This window comes from Pungitius pungitius, chromosome 3 (genome assembly GCF_949316345.1).
Source record: "Pungitius pungitius chromosome 3, fPunPun2.1, whole genome shotgun sequence".
In the NCBI taxonomy this organism is placed as follows: domain Eukaryota; kingdom Metazoa; phylum Chordata; class Actinopteri; order Perciformes; family Gasterosteidae; genus Pungitius; species Pungitius pungitius.
The window spans coordinates 15,610,983-15,631,291 of NC_084902.1; the positions used below are offsets into that span (position 1 = coordinate 15,610,983).

Here is a 20,309-nt window from a genome sequence, read left to right on the forward strand (position 1 = left end):
ATTGCAGTTTGTTGATGGGAGTTGAGCCACGTGAAGGTGCGGTAACAACAACCCCTGCGGGCTTTACTGCAGAGATCAGATGAAAGACAGCAGCAGCTTTGTCCCCGGCCCCCGAGGACACGTTGGACTTGTGCAATAAATCACGACCCGTGTTCTCTGTGCCCAGGGGAGCAGTTGTGTCCATCATGTATTATATTGATCAAGCAGAGGGGAAGTAATTCATCTTTTCCCTTTTCAAACTCCAGCTTTTCTTCTGTCAACAGGTTGGCCCCTGGTCTTACTCAGTGGTGTCTTTATAGGTCTTTGCTATCCTTTGAAAACAAATTGAACCATACAATTACCTGTGAAGACTCAATGTCCAGTAGTCTATTTGTCCGATATGCAGGTCATCCTGTACAAACACACACACACACACACACACACATTGTCTGTGCACACGGAAGCCTGTAGTTTCAGATGTGTGTGTCATCGGAAAACAATGGAACCATTTTCAGAGCAAAAACAGCCCCCCACCCCCAAACACACACACACACACACAAACACGTTCCTGCTCACTGCTGGAGCAACCATGACAAAACATTTTAACAAAACCTCTCCTCCTGGCACTGCTGTGGTTATGAGGCAATGTTTCTCCCTCCACCGTATTTGCGACGAGAAAAAAACCAACCCGGCCATTTTGAGGCAGTATATTGGCCTGCGTTGTGTTGGAGGAAATATTGGTTATTATGTTCCCAACAAATCTATGCAGCTGCTGCACACTCTCTCTCTCTCTCCCAAGACCGGTCTCCTCTGCAATGATCGCCTCCTCACCGCCTGCCTTCCTAGCCACATGCTGATCGATACCGGGCAGACTCTGCTCAGATGATTAATGGATTAAATCAATGCATTTTCTTGATCAGTCACCCAGATTAAATTGATAAAGGTTTGGTGGCTGCTGTGCGCCTCGACTGTGCGGCGCATGCTGAGGATTGCTATGGTTTAATCAATGGCGGTCCTAAAGGGCAAGGCTTTTTTCTTTGTTTGATATGGTATTTCTATCTGCAGAAAACATCACACTCATATAATGATATTCACATCCTTTCTTTTTTGCCAAGGCCTCCTAAGGACACCCCGAAACTCAGGGTTTCATGCTAAAGGTGAAATGAAGAAAAACTGAACACCTGCTCGGTATAATCCTAATAATAACATCGTTTGAGTCAGAGAAGGAATAGAGCCAATCCAAAGAGAGGACTTTATGCTTTTGGATTTCTGTCTTACTTACAAGACGACAGACCGACAAAGCGGCAAGTTAAACATTAACGTGTCCTGTTCTTTGCCAGCACGCGATCGCAGCCAAAGCCTCTCCGTGCATTTCTCAATTGTTGAACCATGGCCGGACAGCTGAAAAACAACGGCCTGCTGCTGCTGCTGTTTGTCAGTGTGAGTCAGGCTCGTGTGAGCTGAATGGGCCCTGCTGATGGTAGATATCGCTGTGCTGACATGCTGAATCCTCCGGACCTTGAGCTTGAATTTACGAGTCGGGGGGGGAGAGCTCCTCAATGTTGGTCAGGGATGGTTTGATCCCTCTTCACTTTGTGCACTGAGATGTGGAGGTGGCATCGGACCATAGCGGCTCACTTGTTTTGCAGTTCCTCTTCCTCAAGCATTTTGGGATTAGCCAGATATCTCAGCTGTGTGAATGCTTTTGTTTTGTCAGATACCTGCGAGAGGGACACAGCTTTTGTTTCTTCAGCTGCCCCCCCCCCCACCCCCACCCCCTCTCATCTGACCGTCTCCGTGTCGCAGGCTGCAGTGGTTTAAAAAGAGGTTTTGCCCCAAAGATTCATAGCCATTGCCTTTTTGTTTTAATATCCTTTCTTTGTAAAAACAAGAACTTTTTCCATTTCAATTTCACTGTGCTACGGAGGATCCAGGGTGAGCAGCTGTATCTCTTTCTGACGGTAATTTAGAAACTGGGCGCAAAGCGGGGTTACCCAGAGAATTGCATCCCGCCGAGGCTTTTGATGTTATGACTCCCGCTGGATTAATGGAATACACTAAGTCTGGAACAGTTAATGCATTGGGCACATTTTATTCTCTACTGGCTTAGAGCAGCACTGAGATTACCCCAGCCTTTACATTCAGGATAAAATTGACACCCCAACCAGTTATAAAATAACAATGTTGGTGTCAAATATATCATCACAGCCCCAGATTTTGTCCTTTTACGACCTGTTAACAAATCATACAGTCAGAGAGGAGTGGACAAGCAGATCCAATCAAGAAATGTGAAGAAATGCTGAATACTGAGGAAGTGAAAACAATCTGTTCAGCACTACCCCAAAAATTGCTCTTTGGTTGCAGTGCTCTTGCGCCAGCAGTTTCCCTCTTATCATCTTGAGCCTGTGTGTGCTCGCAGGCTAGCACTTATATTAAAGTGTGCTCCTTTGTGCCTCCCATGTCTATATTTGCTTTGGATTTGGGCTGATAGTGAACATATGAACGTGAATGGATCCCAGAGTTGGCTGTTATTATCCGTGTAGCGGACTGACTACTACCACTCCCCCCCCCCCCCCCCCCCAAGAGGTTATCAAGATACCGAGGGGAGACAAGGCACACTGTAGGGGACGTTTCAAGCCCAAACAAAACCCAAATCAACAACCAGTAGCACTTGCGTTTGATAATGCGATCGGTGAAAAATCGTTGTGGGTGGTGGGGCACCGTGAAAGCCTTCTGTATGCTCTTCTTCTCTGCTCTAAGCCTTAAAGATTAGCTCTTTGACGTCCGCGGTCTGCCGCGTCAATCAAGTTTGACGGCAGCGGCGTGTGCTCCACCAGCCTAGAATCAGCCTCCCTCTGCCTTTTTAATGTGTAGATCAGCGCCTAAAACCTTGCTTTCAATTGTCGAAAGGGACAGCCCCGTATCCCGGGGAATCCTCTTAGCGACAAGAAACTCTAGGTGCTTATAGATCTGCAGAGGCAAAGGTGCTAATCCCAACGCACCACCGCGCTCCCTCAGTTCACTCGCCCACTCACTCAGTCAAAAACCCTCAATTCCAAGCTCTGCAGAGGAAAACTGACTTCAAAGTGTTACCCAACTATGTGAGTCACCTGTCAACATTGATGTTTGATCTGTGCTCTGTGACTAACTGTAGGAAGGGGCGTCTGATTGAATGGAAGCCCTTATTCTCTGTCCTTTCATTTCCTCAAAGACACCTTCCTGCCACTCCACAGTCTACAGTCAATCTACAGTTCCCTTGTGCGCCTGTCTCTCTCGGCTGTTTCGTCATCAAAAGCCGGATGCATGTCTCCCGGAGCGATTCCATCGACAGACACGCTCCCTGTTCATCCGGGGGGGGGATTCAAACCTCACGGCAAGCCTTGTTCTCATGGTGGCGGGCGTTGTCGCCTCGCTGTAATGATCCAAAAGTGAGCGTAGTTTCCTCTTTTTCTTTTGCAGCTGGAAATGCATGTTTGTGCGTGCGTGTGTGTGTGTAGGCCCAAATCCTCTTGCAGCTCAGTCCATCAAACATTTGGTTTTCCCAGCGATCGCTGCCGGGCCGTGGGCTCTGCGCAGAGTGAGTGGGTTTAAATCGGCACACTCATGACTGCACACACCGCTTGAGTTGCCATATGTAGGCCAATCCGCACAGCCACGACAATCCTCCTCGTGTATAACGCCGCCAACGTGAGCGGCTGGTACACCTGAGTCTGTGTCTTGGACACCGGCCTGGCTCGGCGGCGCGGCTGCGTGGGAACTCGTTTCGTTTGTTCATATGCCGGAGTGCCCAGGAATGCATAGCCAGGAGGGCAAACGGCTCGCCGTGTTGTGCAGCGAGCGCGTCTCTTCCTGTGAGCGCGAGAGAGAGAGAGCGCAACAATACAGAGTGCTTCGGTAGGCAAAGACGTCTCCTCTAAATCCCTTTGAAAGAAGCCCTGATATTTTCCCGACTTTATTCTTTTAATGTGCTTTTCGTTTTGAGAGTAAGAAGACAGTCAACGTAGGTGGGTTAAACCCTGTCACCCCACCCCCCTACTTGTGTGTGTGTGTGTCCCTGTGGCTCAGTGAGTCACTCTTGCTGCTTGGGTTTTTCTTCCCATGAATAAAATATGTGGCGTGCTATCTATGAGTTATAGTGCTTCTGCACCTCTTCTTATGGCCCCGTCCGTCTCTTCCTCGGCCCCCCGTCTGTCCACATGTGAGGAAGACTGCGGTCTACTGTCAGGCCTCCTGGTCTTTTTAAGGTGGGCATTTCTCCGTTTTGGAAGATCGCGGAGTTGTATGCGTGTTCTGACGAGGCCCGTGCACTGATTTGTCTGCCTTTTGTTCCTGCACACACAGTGGAATCGAATGGAGGCAGGCAGCTAATAATCAAAGAGCCAGTTAAATTGTGTGCCATTCGTTTTCCTGCTGTTTGCCTGCTCAACGGTAGCAGAAGATGAATAACAGCATTTAAATTTGATCCGTTTCTCTGTTTGGTGTGAGAGCTTGAGAGTAAGGTTGGGTCTGCCTGTCCATATCTGTGCATCATACATGTTTGTCCTTATTGCCTTTGCATGTGCTTGCCCATCGCTGGCAGGCCATTTTTTCCCCAGTTTCCTGTCATGGCATTGTGTCCAGCATGTTTTTAGACATGATTGTGGTGTTGTATATGGGTTTGAGAGCCAATGGGAGTCACTGCATATCCAGTTGCTGCTTTATAGTTGAGGAGAATGGGGGAGAAGGTTGTGCTCGTTGGATGACTGGCAGGCTGCTTGTAGTGCTCGGGTTTTGCTGAGCAACGCTACACAATCACGCCATTCAGTGCCAGGGAAAACCCACCGTGTCAGTTCCAGTGCCCTCCCTCTCCTTCAACCTGCTTATCCCGCTTCCTTCATACCCCTCCATTCTTGACCCGTGTACCCGTAGAGGAAGTGGTATCAACTAGACCGGGACCCACAATGGCAGTCCATGTTTCTTTTTTTAAATATATTTCTTCCTCAAGAGAATTGGGTGAAATGGAAATGGCACAATGGAAAGCGATGGAAGCTGTGCAGTGTAACTGTATCCCCCCAGAGTGAGGCCTGTGCTGCCGCCGATGGTGCTCAAGCTACGTGACGGCTCTGTTAGCAGCCTGTCTGCTACAGCACTTTCTCAAGGACAAGGTGGCCAAGGACAAACAGCAGCTCTGTATGTTGGTCCACTTGAGACCCAGACATAAGACAGGGGCGATCTCACCTATGGGGGAACTGGAAATACGGGCATTGCATGGGAGGACAGATCTCCCGTGTATTTTCCTACTTTTCCTTTACCTCCCGCTGTAATAAAAAAGAGGTTTGTGCATGGCTAGCTAAACCCTGCTGATCCCCTCCCTGCTCTCACAGATAAGAGAGAGAGACTGATTGTGTATCTCTTCATTTAAAGAGACTGCAAAATGTAAATTACCTATAGAAACGGTGTGGAATTCATTGGACATAATTTTCGCACTCAAGTAGAAACACATCAGATGACTCTCATGAACAAGGAAAATTGATGTAGCTTCAATGCTAGCAGGAAACCTGGTGAAAGTGCACAATCTGTATGTAACGTGTATGATTTTGTGTGGTGCAATGTCTCTTTCTGACAGGAATTTAGAAACTGGGCACAGGCAAGAACCCCAGAGCGGGTTTACCCAGAGAATTGCATTTGTTGTTATGACTCCAAATGGATTAATGGCTTACAAAAAGTCTAGAACAGTTAATGCATTGGGCACATTTTATTCTCTGCTGGCTTAAGCCAGCACTGAAATTACCCCAGCCTTTACATTCAGAATAAAATAGGCCCCCCAACCAGTTATAAAATAACAAAGTTGGTGTCAAATATATCATCACAGCCCCAGATTTTGGCCTTTTAGGGTCTGTTAACAAATCATAGTCAGGGAGGAGTGGACAAGCAGATCCAATCAAGAAATGTGAAGAAATGCTGAATACTGAGGAAGTGAAAACAATCTGTTCAGCACTACCCCAAAAATGGCGTTGGTGCTTATTGCTTATTATTGCTTTGGTTGCAGTGCTCTTGCTCTTGCCAGCAGATTTCCTCTTTCCTCTCATCTTAAGTCTGTGCGTGCTCGAGCACTTTGTGCCTCCCATGTCTATATTTGCTTTTGATTTGGGCTGATAGCGAATAAATGAACGAATGTCAGAGTTGGCTGTAATTCGTGTACTCATGTATGCTCATGTATGCAAAAACATGGCACCATGCCCCCCCTCCCCCACAACACTGAATAGGGGATGTCAAGATACCGAGGGGAGTCAAAGCACACTGTTGGGGACGTTTCCAGCCCAAACAAAATCCAAATCAACAACCAGTAGCACTTGCATTTGATAATGCGATCGGTGAATACATCATTGTGGGTGGTGGGGCACCGTGAAAGCCTTCTGTATGCTCTTCTTCTCTGCTCTAAGCCTTAAAGATTAGCTCTTTGACGTCCGCCGTCTGCAGCGTCGATCAAGTTTGAAGGCAGCATCAACAAGCTTATCAAGCTTCCTTCATATCTCTCCTCTCTTTACCTGTGTGCCTGTAGTGGAAATGATATCAACAGGGCTGGGACCCACGGTGGCAGTCCATGTTTCTTTTTCTTTTTTCTTGCATTCCAGAGGGGAACAGATAATAGAGCTTCAATGCTACCAGGAAACCTGGTGAAAGTCCACAAACACATCGTGACGTGTATGATTTCACTGAGAGCGTGTGGTGCAACTTTCTTATTCTACTCCTTTATTTCTCCCGTATCCAGTATACATTCATGTTTCAACAATAACATTTTATTGAAGGAGCCGGAACAATAACTTTTTCCCATTTGAGAAGCTGGCACCAGCAAATGTTTTGCTTGATCAATGATCTAATTATCAAAATTACAAGTGGATTGCCACTTGTATAGACTAATCAATTCATTGATATCTGTTCCTGCATTAGACTGTTCCACAAGCCTCTCTCATTTCACTGTGTGCGTCAGTTGTTGTGCACTTGAGTGTTACTGAATGCTTAATTGCTTAATCAGCCTGCATCAGACCTTCCTCCAACCTGAACAGGTGGTGGCAGAACTGTGACCTTGATATTGTCCTTGTAGTATATTTCTTATTTATTCTCTAACTAATGACCAATTTACGTTTCCATTATCTTTCACCAGAAGTTGTCATTAGCCAATTTGCACTGAAGAAATTTCTATTATACCAACAAGAAAGCATGCAGTGGGGCATAAAGCCATGAATTCTAGCTGCTGAAATGTTTCTAACTGAACTCATGTCCCTTGACATTGTGTGTCCATTTTTTGTGGACATGATGATATTTTTTAATTACAAGCCATATACCTCTATCACCCATTTCGATCTGAGATAAAAACCAATGAAGCACTCTGGAGAATTCCGTTCAGTTTGATGAGATGTGAATATAGCTCCGAGCGGAAATCTGAAATAGGCTGCTGTTTTCAGACAAACCATTAAAAGTCATTTGATCTTCTGCAGCTAATTATAGACCCTTCTTAGCAGCGAGCCGCCTTGTCGGACTCCACCCCCTCCGTACCCCACCTCCCCTCCAACCGCTCCCTTCAGTGTTCATCACATCCCGTCCTTATGTTTCAGGAGCCTATTTAGCGCCACTGTGCTATTATTGAGTTCCTTGGAGCTGACAGGCAGCCCAGTCAGGCGAGGGCGCGGGGATTTGTCTAGCTCACAGCCGTTGGGCTGATTTGGATGTGGGATACCTCAGCGAGACTACTAGCATGCAGCGGAGGGGTCCGACTTGGGGCCCATACACTGTAGTAAAAGACACAAGGGCCAAGGGAGCGGGTCAATTGATTGAAAAGGTCAATAAAAAAAAAAGCAAGTGTAATGGAACGCCTCAGAGACGGATGCTCCTGCTGTGAAGTCTGTCCTCTCCATAGAGACATGACTGATTAGCTGTTGGCCTCAGCTTGTCTCACTTGAATTATAGTCTTCACTAGTCTGATTGAAATCCCTCCTCCCTCCCCCAGAGGAGAGGCTGGGGGAGGACAGATCAGGGCTTAATGACAGATAAGCATATCTAGCTTACATCCATCATTTTCCCCGGGTGAAGGTAGCCTCCCTTGCATTGCCCGGAGCAGCACGGGATAATGCAGACGCGTAGGCTGTGTCTCGGTTTCCCTGCTCGGTGTCTGCAGGGGAGAAGAGGGAGCAGGAAGCTATGCAATCGGAGCACAGATTAATTTAACATCCGCCTGGGTGGTCGTGGGAGAGTGGCACTGCATGCAGCGACTGGTGTCAAACTCAGCTGCTGCCCAGAATTGAATTCCAAGTGGTTCTGTGTCATCAAAATGAATGAAAATTGGAATACAGCCTTGTACGATTGGTACATTGGGATATTTCCTTAATTGAAGCGAAAGATTTACAAGTTTAATATGTTGTGAAAAATGATTTCTGGGAAGTGATAATATTGGGCTTTTAAGTGCAAGGGTAATTAGAATTAAAAAAAAAATGATTTCAGAGTTCAGAGTGGGGTACCAGTGCTTCACATGTATGATGAATAAAGATTGTTGAATATATTTTTAAAACATGTAATTTAGTAGCCCGCTGCTGAGTGTTTTTTTTTTCTATTTTTGTTTTTTTTTCGTAGTATTGAACATTTGCGGCATTGTAGTCAGACCTCTCCCATCATGCCAAAAGGTCCACACATTGCATTCCCGTGCAATACACCTGTCACCTGCTATCATTTCATGTTGATCAGATCTTGGGAACATTGCATGTCCTTGATCTCCTTGATTCTCCCGCTGTTCTCTGCCGGGTCTCCTGCTCCAGCGCGCCCTCGGTGCTACTCCTGGTGGCTTTATGGCAACTGAATGTGATATTTCCATGTTGTCCTTGAAACTGCTTGGTGCACGGTCTGTCTGATTTAGACACAGTGTTCTTCGTCCCCTCTTTTCCCGTCGCTGACTTTACTGCACACACAATTTTTGTGTGGTGAAAATGGTCTATTTCAACTTTTAAATGTTCAGTGGAGTATTCTGTCCTTCTCTACCTCCGCTATCTCTCTATGACACTTCTCACCCCCTCTCGTTGCCTCCCAAATTCCTCTTTTTGTTTGCTCAACAATTGCTTGCTCATTAACTGATGGGAGTCCAGGCAGCTGAAAGAGACGCGACTGACCGAGCTGGAGGCCTCGCTGTGATGCCCTGTTACTGTTGTTCCTTTATTGACAAGTTTGCCTGCCTGTCTGCCGGTCTGCTTGGTCCTGAGGAGCAGCCGCGTGGTGCTGCATGCTGATGAGCGCGGAGTCATCCAGCAGGAAAATGAGGAAGCGGCAGTCGGAGTGACAGTTGGGAGGAAGGATGGATGCGGGCACTGTGTTTTCACTCAACTGTGAGGGTATTAGAGGGAGAGAAGTGAGCACAGGTCATTTCTTCCAAATCCCTTCTCCTCAGCGCCAGAGATTAGGAGGCAGTGCTCTCCGGCAGATGAGAGAGGGAGAGAGGCACACTCCTGTGTCTAATCCTCCTCTTTTAAACTGCTGAGAGTGCAGCACAAAGTGTGTGTGGGGGGGGGGGGGGGGGGGGAGGAGTCAGCATCCGCATACAGTGCCCCACGCGGAAAACACAGGGCCATAGTTCAAGACAAACGGAGCCCTGTCTAACAATCGCTTGAGCCCTACTTCTCTTGCACAGCCATTGCAAGAATGGGGACACATGAGCAGTGATACACACAACATACACTCTCACACACATACACACTGCCCGTCCGTCTCCTGCACTTGCAGGCTTGAAGGGTCTCCCACAATCACTGAAAGGCTTTTAATTGAGGGACAGGGAATGGCCAATTTAATCATGCTAATGTGTGTGTTACAGTGGGTGGCTTATCGACTATTTGATCTCCATATTGGCTCGCGGAAGCTGCGAGCAGAGGCTGCAGGAGAAATAATGGAAAAGGTGCACGCAAGCAGACAGTGTCGTAAAAACAAGACGGGTAGTCAATTCAGTTTCCTGAACAAGTCATGAAGTCAGCTGCTCTCATTCCGATTGTGGAAAAAAAAAGGTGGACGCTGGAGACGAAGGACACAGGGGAGAAATTCAGGCGAACTGCTCGGGCATATATGAGATGCGTGATGTCAGGTGTCGGCTAAATACATTGTTTGCCTTAGTGGTGAGGATATTTGCCCTGTCTATTTTTGTCGTAAACATCTGGCACAGTGATGTCAAGAATGTAATCCGCTTTATGCCACGTGGACGGTAAGCCCGGATAGAGAGGGCTGAGAGGGTCGCCGCGGCTCACATGGCTGAGAAAAAGAGCCAGAGAGAGAGAGTGAGAACTCCCAGGAGCTCTGCAGAAGAGCACGCTCAAACCTGTTGACAGCACACCATGCAGCTGTCAGGCCTGAAAATCCTGAAACCTCAATCCTTGAGTCATTACTGGAAAATGAAAAGCAATTATCTTTTTCCTGCAAGAAGTAGTTTTAACACTCCGGTGCCTTAGTTCTGCACTCCAGCACCTGAGTAACTTAGCAACTAAACGACAAACTCTGGGCAAAACACTCTAATTATCTCTTTATCGCTGCTGCACGCAGTTATCCGTTATTTCTCTGTTGACTGACTTTAATTTGCATATACCAGCCTTCTCCGTAAGCAACAGCAAAAACCTTTTAAGGGATTGTTTTTATAGTCACATTTGATATTGGCTTCAGTCAGAAATGTCGCAATTAAGTAGCTGTTAACAATTTTTTGAGCATGGCTTGTTTATGTCTCTGTTTTTTTTACTGTTGTTGTGACAGCTCTCGTGGTATAATGGACAAACTGGCACGGGGGAAAGTAAAACCACGCTTCTATGATGGATAAATATTGATATGACAAATAGCACAGTCTGTTTAATTGGGTAATATTTACACTTGCCCGCCCCACCTTTCCCCTCTTCAGGCCGTCTTTATTCCTGCATTCTTTGCCCTTTTCCCCAACCGGACATGACACTGATTGCACGACACTGATTGCACTAACGAGAAAGCAAAAGTTTAGTTCTTGCTCTGACTTGACATGTCTCTTCCCAAATTCATTAGCATATGCTGCAAATAGTACACCCTAAGCAGAATCAAAATCCATTTCCTCCCCTGCTACCTCCCCTCCTACATCCCCTGTCATCTACTCCTCCACCAGCCAGAACCCAATTTTCTCTGTATCTAATCTCACCAGGTAGCCAAGGAAAACCCAATGCAATATTATTATGACTACGGATGACCCTCAGGGCTGTGTTTTGATGGGGCTGAAGACCTGCACGGAGAGAAATATTATTCCAGGGAGATGAGTGCAGCTGGAATGTGTGTCAGAAAGGGCCCAGAGGGAAAGGGCTCTTTGGTCCCCTCCTGCTCGGCTCTCCTCGCATCACTGGCAGCCCCTGCCCCCAGAACATAGGGGTAATGAAACACAAAACGCATCAAGTATGGCCGCCGGGCGCTCGTTACACAAGCAGCCATCTGAACAGCATCTCTGTGTGTGTCTGCCGCAGCGCAGTTAGCAACTTAGCTTTGACACAGTATTCACAGCACTGGGTGTGTGAGCAAATGTATCACAGGGAGAACTGTAAAGTGTAGGAGGGGAGAGTTGAATGAGAAGTGAGGACCTTCGCTTTGTGATGACAGAGCGGCTCAACTATCTCTAGCAACTGACGCTTTTTTTCCCATGACTGAATGCCCTTTGGTCACTTAGACCTGCATTATAAATGTGTGTGCAGCACTTTGCATGAGTTAATGGGTTCTTTCTTTTGTCTCTCTGTGAAAAGGCTTGTGCACTAAAACCTCACATTTAGAAAATTCAGGGACATACGAGTTCTCTTGGGTGTCTCCTACGACGCTTTTACCTATTGAGCTGTGAAATGATGATGATGATGAGATGAGAGAGCTGTGAAATCACAGTCCAAGCAGAAAAATGACAAGAAGCCTCAAATCAATTTTACCAAGCAAACAGCTGATGTTTGGTCAACACACTTGAACTTTTGACAGCCATCGGCTTAGCTTCCCAGCTTCCTCCCAGTAGCCGTAGCTGGGCCCTTGAATGTGCTTTCAAACAAACTACAATTACAACTCTTCGAACTCATTCCGACAAGTTCAGCTAGACTGCAACGCAGAGTCAGTCTGCACGGAGTCATCCTACAGGATGGAAAACCAGTCAAAGAAATCAGGAGGGAGAAACTTGAACGCCAAAGCAGCTGAAACTGATTAACAACCCCCTGTGCTACTTATTGTCAGAGAAGTGCAATTGAATACCCTGATAAAAGACTGTTTGTTCATTAACGGCCCAAGAAATAAAAGAAAGGCACAATCCTTTGTTGTAACTTCAGCGCCATACTTTTGGTTTTATCTTGACAAAAGATTGCTGCAGTGATAACTTTCCAGAGCCGTTTTGGCATCGCAACCCTTGTATTTTTCTGCTCAAAATGGACTTTCTGGATCGTATCTCATGTCGCCGCGAGGGTACCTGAAGCAACACACCTTCACCAAATCAGCCCCGTTCTTTGTTATAACTGGCTCTTTTTAGCGTATCACTGGGAAGGAAAGAAGTCGCACAACCCCTGGCCTAGAGGACAAAACCTAAACTAACTCTATATACATTACTATATTCCTGATATTTCTTGGTAGTTGATTGATATAAGTTAATCGATTTCACTGGGGTCACCACTCTGAAATCTTTCTTTTTTTTTTTCATCAAAAATACTTTCTGATCTGTCATTTGTAAAACCTCTTAAGATGAAATGTGGTTCTAAAAAGCATGAAACTACCTAAAACAAAAAGGTGGCAGAATCCTTTTTTTTTCTTTTTTTTTGAGCGTTAAAAAAAGCTGTGCTGGCGACTGCAGGCCTGGAAGACCAGGCCCCACTGGCCCACCAACTGGAGCCTATAAATAACCCAGACACACCTTCTCCCCAGTGAGAAGTTAGTGTGCCACAGGACCTCAAAAAAGCACTTTGCTCTAATTAAGTGTTTTTACTCTTCTCTTGGCCCGGTATCCCTACACTTCAATACATTCATAATTACATATCCAACGGTTACAAGCAATCTACAGTTAAAAGTTCAGGGGTGAGTGGAGTGATGTAGACCCTACATTGTTTTTGTGGTACTACAATTATCCTTTAGGGGAGGAATGAGGGCTAAAATGAGCTAAAGAGAGATGTTGAAGGCTTCATTTTTTTATGTGAGCCATTTATAGCAAGCAGCAAGGAAAGATGACAGAGATCGAGGATGTGATCGAGCAGCGAGAGGGTGACGTACGGTTCTTCTTGAAGAGATGAATTTTCGGGCGTAGACTGAAAATGTGAAGTGACTTTGAAGGCCCACTAACGGGTTCCCCGCTGCTTGACAGTACCACGCTCACTAGAAACGTTGTGTGAAATTTGTAGTGTGAGATACGAGTAAGCTCTTATAAACGCATACAAATTACTCTGCAGTCCTTGCTGTGGACAAAAAATGGCTTTTAAGAGCCAACGCGAATCAAATAAACACCCACAGCACCCACAGCATATTTGATCAAAGATGCTCAGATGTCTGCAACTGACAAAACTCAGACTTGAGTATATACCTTGTGCCAGACTTGAGTATATACCTTCTCATTCCTGCACCCAATCATTTTAAACCCTCAAAACCGCATCGACAATGAGTATTTTGGAGCTGGTGTGGACGAAATACCAAGAAGATTTGTGTGGTGTGTGTGGACAAATCGCTGAAAGCAGTTTTATTAACTGTGCTCTCTGTGACCCACCAAAAGCAGATTATATCCAGAAATTCTTCAGGATGATTCTGCAGTCACATTCTTCCGGCCACAAATAGTCACAATGCATGTTACCAGGAACTATGAATTTTCAATTTTGAATCAAGGTTAGTTTTATCTGTAATTACAAATTTGAAGAATGTGAGTGGCCTTTTTGTTAAAAACCTACTTCGCACTTTTTGTTCACCTCTAACCCGGCAGACCCAGTCCCCACTGTGAACATGGGTGCGCACACTGTCCCCAAGAAGGTGGTGATACAGGTTTTCTCTGTGCCACTAACCTGCCGTAACACGTCCTGAAAGCCACTTCTGCGTTTCACTTTTCCTGAGCTTGATTCTCCTCAGGAGTCAAGCTGTGACTTACTGTCTTTCAAATATTTGAACAGGAACGAGGAGGCAGTTGGTTCAGGAGCGACGTTGCTGAACAAACTGATGCACGCTGCCATGGCAACGGGCACAGTTTGTTTGCTCAGGAGGGGACTGAGCACAGACACAGCTTTGTGTCCTGTATGGCTCTATTATTATATTTGGATGTGGGTGTGTCTTTTTGGAGTTTAAAGGTCATTTTTGTGTTTGTACTTGAGGACAAGGTGTTGTGCCAAGCGGCTGTTATCGCCAGTGCCGTTCACACAGCCTCATATAGGCTTCCCATCTCTTCTCTCTGTTCTATATGCCAGACTCACAACTGCAATCTGGTTCCCTCTTTCTCCATTATTTTTTTTTCTCATACTTGAATCCCCCCTCTTCTTTTTTCTCTATCCCCACTGTCGCTGTGAGCCTCTGGTTATCTCCCTACTTTCTTCTCCCTCCTCCCCTCGTTTTTTCCCTGCCCCACTTCTACAATCTGTTTCTCTCTTTTGCCCTCATGTTTTCCCTCCTCTGCCGCTCCGTTTCCCACTGCCTCTCTGTCTCCTGCAGCCCCACAATGTTCCTCTGCGTGAATAGCTGGGATGCTTTTGTAGGTTTCCATGGTGACGGGCCATTTGAACAAGTTGTCATTCACGTCTGCTGGTTGTGAGCTAGAGAGAGAGGCCATGTTATTTTCCTCCTGACACACAGGCAGACTTACGCTCCTCAATCAACGCAACTGTTGGCCTGCAGCCATCGAGCCGTTACCTTCTAAAAGGAGCTCAATTATCTACATGACTTGCTTCTGCTCGGGCTAAATAAAACCGCAAAGGTGTTCAAAAACACCTCAAATTTACAGGAGATGGAGTTTGCATTCAGGGAAACAAAGAGATTGTATTATTTGTTCGGTGCAATAACCCCAGTTTGTTCTCTTATGGAAATCACATAGTGATCACAGTGAACTTGGTGTTCTGGTGGTTACCTTGTATTGCGTACCAGTGAGATACAGACAAAACATGGCCGCTAGTGATGGAGATGGAAAAACAAATTGACACGGGGAAGGAAGCTGTTGTTGAATCAGCTGAAGCCTTGTTTGACACTATTAATATAATTGCGTAAATAATAAAGCTGTTCTTAAAGGTCAATTTGAAAGTAGGGTTTCCCCTATAACAGCTAATGCTCGAATTGAGTTACTGAGAAGTTGGCAGGTTAATATAATAACAGTCCATTAATAAAAGCTAATCAAAGTAGTAGAAATGTACTTCTTGAGTCTCTCTCACATCGTTCAGCACTTTGAGCTCAACCTAGCTCCATCAACCCCTTTTCCCCCTTAGTTATTGTGTCTTGAGATGTGAAAGGAAATATAGGACACGGCTACGTCAATGTTAAATCCAGCGTTAAGCACCTTTGGAACAGCTCCACACGGTCTCTTCCACAAAGGCACGTTCAATCAAGCCCAGGTTTAGTGGAAAGGATTACAAATAGGTTTACCGTCTGAACCGAGGCTGGCACCGGCAGGTCGAGGCAGTGCCAGTGTTTTTTTGCTCCCTTGTGACAGTTCGGGGCTGAAGGAACGGCAGACTTTCCTCTTCCGTCCGGTCCTGTCCGGCTATGAAGGATCGGAGGTTAATCAGCCAAGCAAAGGTGGCCCCTAGTAAACAGAAACATTACGTTAAGCTTCCTGTGGAGCATCTCTCTGTCGCCTCCAACTCTGACGAACACGGAGCACACACACAAGCTTACAATTTAATCCCAAGGCTACCGGTAATATGTTTACTCAGTTCTTTCGTACAGTTGTAACTGTATGAAAATCTTTAAGGGAATAAAGCACAATATTGTGTTTATTTTTCTTTGTACTTAAACACCTATTTGCCTCTAGAATGTTACATTTTAAGAGACTGGTTCCCCCAGGAGTGAAAAAGGTCTTTCTTTAAAGAAGAAGAGATCCCACACTGAGTTTACGTGTTAGTGTAAATGTCACATATTGATGTTGGTTTCTTTGTAGGGAAAGTGGCACTGATTGAACTCCACAGTTCCTCAAACTGGGAGCAGTGACTCACGTAGGGCGTTTCCAGAGCAGCCTCTTCAAAACTTCAAATGGTAAAGAGACAAAAGGCCATTTCACAGACACAAGAGCTCATTTGCATCGCAGTGAGGGGTTGCCCTTTTGATTTAAAGAACATGACACCTTTTTCCTTTCATTATTCTGTTTTTACTGTCTGCCCTTTTGTGGGAGGTAGTGGAGGTGTTTGGTCAGGAGGGAAATGTCCCAGCCCTTTTGTTGCTGGACATCCCTCCCCCACTCTGTTGCAGATGAACTGTTTGGGTAGTGATGGTTCCCATTGGCCTCACACCAATGTCCCACAACATCAACACAGCAGTTCACCATGTATGATGTATTCTCAAAATGTAACAATATAACAATATTACTCAAATAGATCATGTTAGAGCATGACCAGATAAACTTATTTCACTATCAACACAGTATATTGGTATTTATTGTTTTACATTTTAGTCCCTAAACCCATATTAGTTGCTAAATCTCTTTTTAAAACTTCTAGAGTTGAAATGATTAGATAGCTATTTAGTAATCTTTTAGCTCTAGATGGAATAAATTCCAAATAATATTGGGATCAAGCTTGTTCCAACAATCAAAATAGAACCTAATGAAGAAATAAACAATGCTTTAATTGCTCTACTAGCACTACACATAATGGAAGGCAACGCTACTCCCTCACACACTTTCTATTGAGATTAACAAGAAAAGGGAATCAGTGTTCATTTAATGCCCACAAATATTGTTAATAAAGATCATACTCCGAAGCACATGTGTGTGGCTTTCTCACCACTGCCTCTCTTGCATCAAGTCACCACAGGCACGGATTAGGTGGATTAACGATGCCCAGCATTTCTCTGTAGTCGTGTGTCCACTGAGCATCATGGGAACCCACGCGTCCTGAGCGCTGCCTCCTTCTGGAGTTGCTTATATCGAGGACAGACTGTCAGGAGGGCTTCATCATACTTAAATTAGTCTTAGATGCCACCTTTCAGTGATGACTCCAAGGTTCACAGACAAGTTGACAGCGGAGCTGCTTTTGACTGTTTGTATGTTGCGTATTGTTTTCTTTGGCTGTTTCTCTGCGCTTGTTTTGGAGGCTCATGACACTCCTCAATTAATTTCCCCTTTCCCACTATTCTCCCGTGGGGTTTCCTGAGCTCATACACAATCATACTTCCCTGAAGGATTTACCTGAGACCACACACACACACACACACACACACACACACACACACACACACACACACACACAGATTGGATTAGCCTCTTTAGAGTGTGCCCTAATGTTGTGGGGTAAGTTATGTGATAACTGACCTGTACTTGCCAAGGAGGATTCTCTCTAAAAATATATTGAGGGCTATTATTACTATTTTGTTTTTAAGTTTGAGCCAATAGTCGTAGTTATTTTCTATCTATATGCTTTACTTCCTCCCTTTTGAATCTTTTAGAAAAGCGTTTTTTTATTCAAGCATAACAAAACGACTGCATCAAAAATGGCTTGAGCTGAATAATCACAGTAAATGTAAAACTGTAATATGGTTTTGTCTTATCATTGCTGAAATGTCTTCAGCTTTCTCATATGATGAATACAGTAATTTACACTCTGCTCACAGTCATTATTCACAGCAAGAATTTAATTTTACCAGGAAATGATCCCAAAATGCTTGGAGGTGAAATCCAGACTCCATGTAGAGTAAATGATCTGCTACTGAAAATAACATAACTCTTTTCCTCAGTTTCTTTAAGTCTAAGAAAGCAATACTTTCCACTTAAGATCATGACAAATTTAGCTCTGACGTGTGTGTGTGTGTGTGTGGGTTTAGAGGGTTGCTGCTCATTGATAATCCAGACTCAGGAGGTCTAGAATGAGTTGTGTTTGTGTGTGTGTGTGTGTGTGTAGATGTTGCTCCATCTGTTGTGTTTTCCTCCTGACTAGCACCGTCGTGTCTTAGCTTGTTTGATGTGAACCTTGACTGGGAGTACAGAGCAGGCTAATAAAAAATGTTTGTCTGCTTGAGGCACACTGGGAAAGTAGACGGTGGTGTTTGTAGCAAAGAGTGAAAACAAGCTAAATGGTTCTCAACCCACACAGCTTTTGACAAGCGTCTGCGGTAGCAGAACTGTTTCTTCTGCGGTCTTTACAACAGTCCATACTTTTTTGAGAATAATATGTCGAGATGGGCCGTAAGCCAATCAGTGTATGTTGTCGGTCTATGTTTGTCAGTGCTTTCTTCTGACTTACTGCCTCTCCCTTTTCCCAACTTCCACTCCTTCTCTCCCTCTTTTGTCTCTCTCTCTCTCTGACTTGTGCGTCAGTAATGAGAGATGGTTGCTCGATGACTGTTTAGGTGTGTTGGTATATTTCAAAGCAGAACAGTCATTGGAAATCCATGGTTGAATACTCACATCCTGAAATATTTTTACATCCACACCTCCCCCCCCCCCCCCCCCCCCTCATCTCTCTTCCCTTAACCTGTCAACATTTTGAGAATGACTCATCTTTTTGATCCCAGTTAGTAAAATGTGATAACAGACCTTGGGGCAATCCACCCAACCCTCCCCGTCATATAAATCTCATGCTTGACTAGCACGTGATCCTTAAGGTGTGTATCTGGGTGTTGGTCCGCACATGAATCATCCATATCATCATCATCAGCAGCAGCAGCTTACTAGAACCTAATCAACCTACCTAAGGAGAAGAAGACAAGTAATCCTCAAGGGCTGCTTCAGTCTTTTCGTCACCTGAGCCCGAGTCTCTGTTTCATGAGCAAACATGTTAAACCGCGTAGGCAAATTACTGTGAGTTATTTTGTGTGGCCTTTACGGAGGAGTTCAATAACTCAAATCACAGCGAAAATAAAAACAAGACAAGCTCTGACGCACAGCTTTTGCTGCCAATAGAACAAACCGGTCTAGGATGATGCAAAGAAATGTGCAAGGATGACATTTGTCGTGTTCCCACTAGTTTTCAAATAAATTTAGTCACAGCTGTCCAAGACTGAGTCACAGCCCCTGTCAGTTCCTGAGATGAAAACTCCAACCATGTCTCAAGAGCAAAGGTAATTATCTCTCTAACAGCAGCGTGAATCCATAAAGATTGTTTGTCCTGTTGTCTTCCTTAAAGTCACTTTTTTAAATCTTAGCTCCCCCCCACTCCCCATGGTGCTTTTTCTTAAGTTCTAAAGGGGCATGTGACGGTGGATTGAAGGCAGTGGTAAACCACTTCTATTTTTTGCAGTCCTCCACTGCGATTGTTGCACTTGATGAATTTAAAAGAATCCTGAGACCTTATGTCTCTTCTGCAGTAAGAGGGACATCGTAAAGCCTCCAACACTTGTTTATCCCGGCACCGAATATGCGGTCGTGTGGTCAGGCTGTCACAACCTCCCTTGTTTCTCTCCTTAACGTGCTTCTCGGTGTCCCTCATTTCCTTCGCGTGGCTCTGCTTCTCGTATACCTCGAGCCAATCTCACAAAGGAATGAGAGGGAGGCGAGCAAACAATCCTGTGGTGGTGCAGAGAGGGAGGAGTGCAGCTCAAAGACTTGGAGATGGAGGGAGACGGGGAAATGAGGTTGAATCTGAGGCTCTTGTGCCTGCAGAACCAAATAAAGAAAGTCCAGGGTGTATTTGTTTTTCTATAAGAATGTAAAGTATGTGCCTATACGTGGGCACTTTGTTTTTTTTTATGATAGGGTGTAAGATGTATCTGCGCATCAATGAGCTTGTGCGGCTGAATATCCGCACGTGACTGGAGCTGTGTTCAGTTTCTATGTGTGTGTGCGTGCGTGCAAACTGGGCTCTGCAGCCCATCGCACGCTACAGCCAACTGCTGATTACACAGCACTTGTTTTGTCCTCCACTCTACTCTGCCCTGCGCCTATTATCGGCCCGGGAGCCGCCGCAGAATTAGACAGAGAGCTTTGTCTAACACACTGTTACTCAAGACTCCACTTCAGCTGTTTTCTCCATGGCTGTGCGCTGCAGACCCCCCCACTCCCCCTCCTCCTTCCCCTCCTAGTCGGCATCTCGGTCAGACATTCGAGTCCAGCACCACGCGCTCATTCCCTTGATCTCTCCGTGGGGCTGAAGCCTGTTTACCCAGCCTGATGACATTAGGACAATCGAGAAGGGGATCAGTTCCGTTGCGCTTCCTGTCTGGAGGCTCCCTGGTGTGTGTTTTGGGATAGTGCA

General features: G+C 45.5%; 1 protein-coding gene across 5 annotated transcripts in view; it reads left to right on the forward strand.

Annotated features, from left to right (window-relative positions):
• The window catches only part of aplp2 (amyloid beta (A4) precursor-like protein 2), a 44,451-nt gene that overhangs the window by 641 nt on the left and 23,501 nt on the right, over positions 1-20,309 (forward strand). The gene's annotated exons all lie outside the window — the stretch shown is intronic.